Source organism: Haemorhous mexicanus, chromosome Z (genome assembly GCF_027477595.1).
Source record: "Haemorhous mexicanus isolate bHaeMex1 chromosome Z, bHaeMex1.pri, whole genome shotgun sequence".
NCBI lineage: Eukaryota > Metazoa > Chordata > Aves > Passeriformes > Fringillidae > Haemorhous > Haemorhous mexicanus.
Genome location: NC_082381.1, coordinates 73478074 through 73484073, shown reverse-complemented (window position 1 = coordinate 73484073; position 6000 = coordinate 73478074).

The window sequence follows — 6000 nt, the reverse complement described above, 5'->3', positions numbered from 1 at the left end:
CCATTTAGGGCTGAAACAAAATCTCTTCTTATTAGCATACCCATGTTTCTAGGGATATGACTTAACAGGAGGAGTGAGGGCTCGTGGTTCCATGGTTTAATGTTTGAAGTTCCAGCAATTGACAAAAACAACAGGACTAATTCTTGATGGGTTTGGGGAGTTGTATGGATTTAGGGTTTTTTCAGTCAAATATTTAAAAATGCACACAAAAAAAAAAGGGAATTGAAAAGGAAGAAAAATCCCTATAATTTTGCATTTTGGTTGTCCTAAAAACCACTAGAATTTTCAATCAAGCACCAGAAGAAATTGTCAGGTTTGTTTAGGAATTATCAGCCAAGCTGTAATAGATCCAGCTGATTTTTAAAGAAGTCTAAAACTGTAGCAGCCAATGCAAGTTATGGCAATAAAACCTAAAGCACGAATTTACAGCAGTATTACAACAGAAACTGACACAGCTTCTGAAGCTGGGAGCAGACCACACTTGGTTTCCGCACTGGAAGCAAATAGTGATTTCCTGAAAGAAGTACTGTCTGTGATGCTAGTTGTGAATCCCTCCTCATATTAAGATGGAGAGAGAGGTTTCCCTGAAACCGGTCTTCAGGGACAATAGTTTTCTTCCCTGTGAGAGTCCTCACAGATGGGTATTTCATCTATGAAATGTACATTTTTTCTGAATATTCACTAAAATTATTAGTGATTTTTCAGAGACTGTAGAGATACATGACTTGGCAATGATCACTGTACTCCAGCCAGTGTGATGTAATACACGCATGAACAGGAGATTTTTACTATTAAGTTCTCTACGAAATTATTGACATAGTAGGAAAGGATTTGCCAATCTAAAAATAATATTGTACCAAAGTGTTCAAGGAACAGAAAGGACATGGCTACCTCCAATAAGAGTCCAGCAGCTCTGAGTACAACTCCTCTAAAGGGACTAAATTAGTCTGGGGACAATATTAACATGTGAAACAGACTTGTTTCTGAAGGCAAAAGGAAGATTCTCTCTGAATCTTGAAGTTATTAGTATCTACAACTTTCAGGTACAAGTATTCTTACCATGTGCCGCCATCTATATGTCAGGTGACTTCTAAAATCCACTATTTTGGCGCCTTCTTCATTCACTTCCAAGAGAAAACTACTTGACAATGTAGGTTCTCCTAAGTATTGCTGTAAGATGGGAAGAATCAGTTCCCAAAGAGACTCTCTGGTTTTTTTTAGCAATAAAAGAAAGACTTAAAAACAGCTTTCACCACATTCTCAGATGTCAAAAATTGGATACAGTCAAACCCATTTTTGGCAAATATACATAGAATTATAGAATCACAGAATCATTTCAGTTGAAAAACACTTCTAAGGTCACTGAGTGTAACCATTAACCTAGCACTGTCAAGTGCACCACTTAAACCATGTCCCTGATATAACATAGAACATTGACCCAGTTTGAGGACAAACAAACCTGAGGATTAAAGAATGTAGCGTTTTATCATATCAATGTCAGAAAATATTCTTCAGATCTATGCAAGCATTGAAACAGAAAAGCCAATATTGCAAAGTCTTTATCATAAATGAAGAAATTTCTATAATTTTAGTTCAGATTTCCTGCTTAGGTTGAAAACTTCTCAAGCCACCCTACAAACACATCATTCTAGGACAGTCCAGATTCTAACTACCCACAGATTCAATTATAGTTCTGGGCAAAACCTCAGTAGGTAAACTTTTTGTCTCATTTCATCTTACATATATTTGCCCAGCTAGAAACATCAGGTGAGACCTGTTTTTATTTAATAAATCATTGCAGGTCTCCTACTGTAGGACAAGCAATGAAATCTGTTTTTCTATCCCTGAGAGATGAAGCACCTGGGGAAAGGTGCAAATTATTTTTATCCTGAGTGTTCAAATATAAAGTTAATCATACAGAGCTTTTTTAATGGTTAACAGAATATGTTGTATCATTTCAAGAACTTACCACATTGTTTATTTTGGATTGGAATTTCACTCACATTGTGTTAAAATCATGTTGGTTTATTCAAGGTCTGGTATTGTTTAGCTACTTTCACTTCCAAGTTAATTAACTTGAACAAAAAGAAACACACCCAAACTATTGAAAAATTTCCAATAAAACATAGGTAAATTTTGATACTAAAAAAGGATTTGATGATAAAAAAGGTGCTCAAAATCTATTGAACTAGAGATAGAGGAAACAAGCAATAAAGAAAAATGCCCATCCATATCAAGCTATGATCTCGCTGATACCAAATGATATCTTCTTAATAATAACAACAGTAATACTTCCACATAGTTCATAAACACAGAAAGATAACAGAAGATAAAGTTCACTGTAGCTACTTTTAACCATTTAAATGTTGTACTCATAGCTTAAGTCGGCAGTTAGGCTTCTTCTAGAGTTGGTGGGAAAAAAGAAGGTGCAAGAGAGCTGCTCTAAGAAAAATAGATTGGAAATGGCTATGGGGAAATTTCATTTCACTGACTGTCCAATGAGGCTTGACAAATGGCTTAGATTAGACAGACACATTTAAATGCAGAAGATATATTTTAGCAAAAAATGAAATTTCATTACTTATTAAGGAATCCTCTCCACTACTGAATTTGGGGGTCTGGACTGTCTAGAAATGTGAGAGAAATGAAGACTAAAAATTCTGCGTCTACTATGCAATGCATAGGCACTAGATTTCATCCAAGATTAATATAATTTATTTTTGTCTGCCTTTCAGATTTTATGCCCCTTTACAGCTTTCAAAAGAATATATTTCTAATTCACTTGGTTGCATATGAGAAACCTGTTGTCAGATAATTTTATGATGCCAGTTAAAAATTAATCTCAATGAGATTTTGCAGCAATCAAATAATGCACATTTTAGACATATTGTTTCTTGAAAAGTAAAGAATGACCTAAACTATTTAATAGATCAAGGGCTTTAAAAAGCTTAACATGTTTTGTCATATTGGGGAAATAAGAAAAAAATTATCTGTCTCAATAAAAAACAAAGCCAGGGAAATTTCATCAAACTGATTTTATCTCTTACAGGAGGTATTCTATTAACTTAATTCAGGAAAACCATTTTTATATTCCAAGAATTTTGAAAAACTTGCACACTTCAGTGTATAAGGAGCATGAGATGCAAATGTGAGTGCTCAGTGGTCTGTTTGAGAAAGCAAATTCCATCACACTTCAAGGCACGCTCTGAGCCTACTCCTACACTTTGAGCTGACTTCTACACATTGTTTTAAATCCAACCATCTTTTAAGTAATACTCTGCAGTGACTTTTATTTAAACAAAAAAGACTAAACCTTGACCCTCCATTTGTCTAAGATAACTATAATCCTTGTAAGTGTTAGACCTGGGATAAAGAACTGCGGTTTCAGAGATATCATACAATGCATTGTCAGGAAAAGGCGTGGATAGCTTGCATACGAAATTTCCTGAAAACTATGTTTACAAGGAATTTGCTTTGTTATAAAGTGTTTAAAGCCTTTCCACCTCGTATTAAACACTGTTCTCTTGAGAATATACATCTCACAATATTTTTAATTCCTACAGCAAAATAGAGTATATGGTTTTCCCTCAAGTATTTCTGTTCTAGATAGAAGTTAAGCTGGTATGAAAATTTCCATGGCCTTTCATAGGTGGGAAAATACAATCCACTAATTATTATAGCATCTGCTTTTGTGCTGACCTCTATAACAGGAAATAGAGCACAAATGACCCAATAAAACCGGTGATAAAAAATATAAATAACATCTTGCCTTCTTGCTATTGTGCTAGCTATTCTACATTTCTGAACGTCCTGTATCACAATATAACTCACAACATCATGCTGCGGAAAGACACTGGAGAAAAACTGTCTGGGTTTAGGCGAGTTGCTGGAAAAGGAAGCTGCTAAGCTGCATATCAAAACTAGGTTTAGAAAACTACTTCACTAGCTTATAAGCAAATAGGACACAATAATACGTATTGTTTAGAAATAAAATGCAATTCCTCTCAGCATATGAAACTATGTATTTGAGTCATTGAAAATACATATTAGGCTTATAACCCTAATTATAAGTGTTGTATTTCAAGAGTAAAAGTACTGTGAATTTAAATTGTTCATCTATTTTTAAAAAATCATACCATAATCAGACTATTCAAGTTATCATAGATACTCTCTTGTGTTGCTTGAGTCACAGCATTTCACTCCTTATCTCAAGGTGAAAAAAAAATCAACAGAGACAAAATCAAGTGTTATTCATCAATTAATGAATGTAATTTTTAAATATATCTTAAAAATCTTTTTTGATGTAATCAAGCATTCAAAGTATCTGATTTTTTTTCAATATGGTATGTCTAAATGGGAGATGTATGTCTCTTGAAAATTGTAGGATTTCTCGTAGGGAAGTTCCGGGAAGGGAAGTTCTGGGAAGGGAAGTTCCAGGAAGGGGAAGGGGAAGGGGAAGGGAGAAAAATGGCTATTTTTCTGAGAGCAAAGACAGCTCCTCACCTACTATGACTTCTTTTCTCCCTTCACCCACATCTCTTATCAAAAACCTTTCCCCATACCATGACAACAACGTGTTACAATGCTGATGCAGATAATAATCTGTCTTGTATTTGGAATGCTGCTTCATTGAGACTCTAACATCATCCCACACGGGAACTGGTGGAAAAGATGAGTATCTAATTTATCAAAATTTGACCACACTTCCCCAGACTTGTGAGACCATACCCAGTCCTCTGCTTCTCTCTCAAATGGAATCATCCGAAACTGACTGCTTGGTTCAAAGATTACTTGGGAAAATGGCACATATGCAATAGAACTGATAAGCTGACAGCATAATTGCATGATCTTCAACTCCAGAAGGGTGATTAAAATCAGCAAATTAAAAGCCGAATAGGGAATATGTTTGTTATCTTTTGAAAACACCATTTCCTTGACCAAACGGGGTCACCACAGTTACTCAAAATTTTTCTCTTGCATTTTAGCAAGGCCCTTACAAAGACAAAAGAAGAAAATGGAAAAATATTTCCTTTAAGGAATATAACAAAAGACTAGGCACTGCAACTGTGAATTCTCCATGTGTCATGTATTACAGCCTATCAATATAGATAAATAAGCATGTAAGAGAATTTGAAAGGAAAATCTATATACTGGAAATCCACTGATTTCCAGTGGCTTTTTCACATCATGACACCCTTCATTATTCATTCTTTTCCTTCTTCTCTTCCTGTGACAGGAGATCTCACTTAAAAATAATATTTGAGCAATACCCATGTAATCCAAAAAATGAACTCTGATACTATCAGTCATCACAAAGATAAGTGAAAACAGTAGGGTTTTTAGTTTGCCTTAGAGAAAGTGGAGGTTTTTCTCCCTTCCTAATTATGCTGATAAATCTTTGTTTGTCAACAGATAAAAAAGAGACTTGTGACTACTATAGACACACATTGAGTACAATTATCTCCCTGAAAACGTCCAGGGACATTCTTTGAATATATCAGGTCAGCAGCAGTTTTCTCTCTTTATGATTCTCTGAACAAGGGACTCTCCACTTTTTTTTATTTTTCTATGGGCCACGATGCAATATCAAGATGTCTTCCCTACCAATGGATCCGTAATTAGCAGTTACATCAATCATAAGGGTGGAAAATTGGAAAAACAATCTTTGCAATCTTAGCTACCTCCATTGTAATGTGTACATTCCCTTCAGAACATGTGTTGACATTCTGTCTCTAATGACGCTATAAATAGATAAGTCATGTTTTTTTCCCAATTAAGGATTTCATTTCCAGCATGGATTCAAAATTGACATTTATAAATCTACAGTTTAGACTTCTACCTCTCAGCTATCCACCAGAATGCCTTATAGACCATAGAGAAGAAAAGACTACTTCATGAGTTATCTAAACTTTTTCAGATCTCTTATGATATGATATCTTTAAGACGCTGGAAAAGCCTGATTCTCTTTGCTGGTTATTAGAAAAGCCTAAACTAACCAGC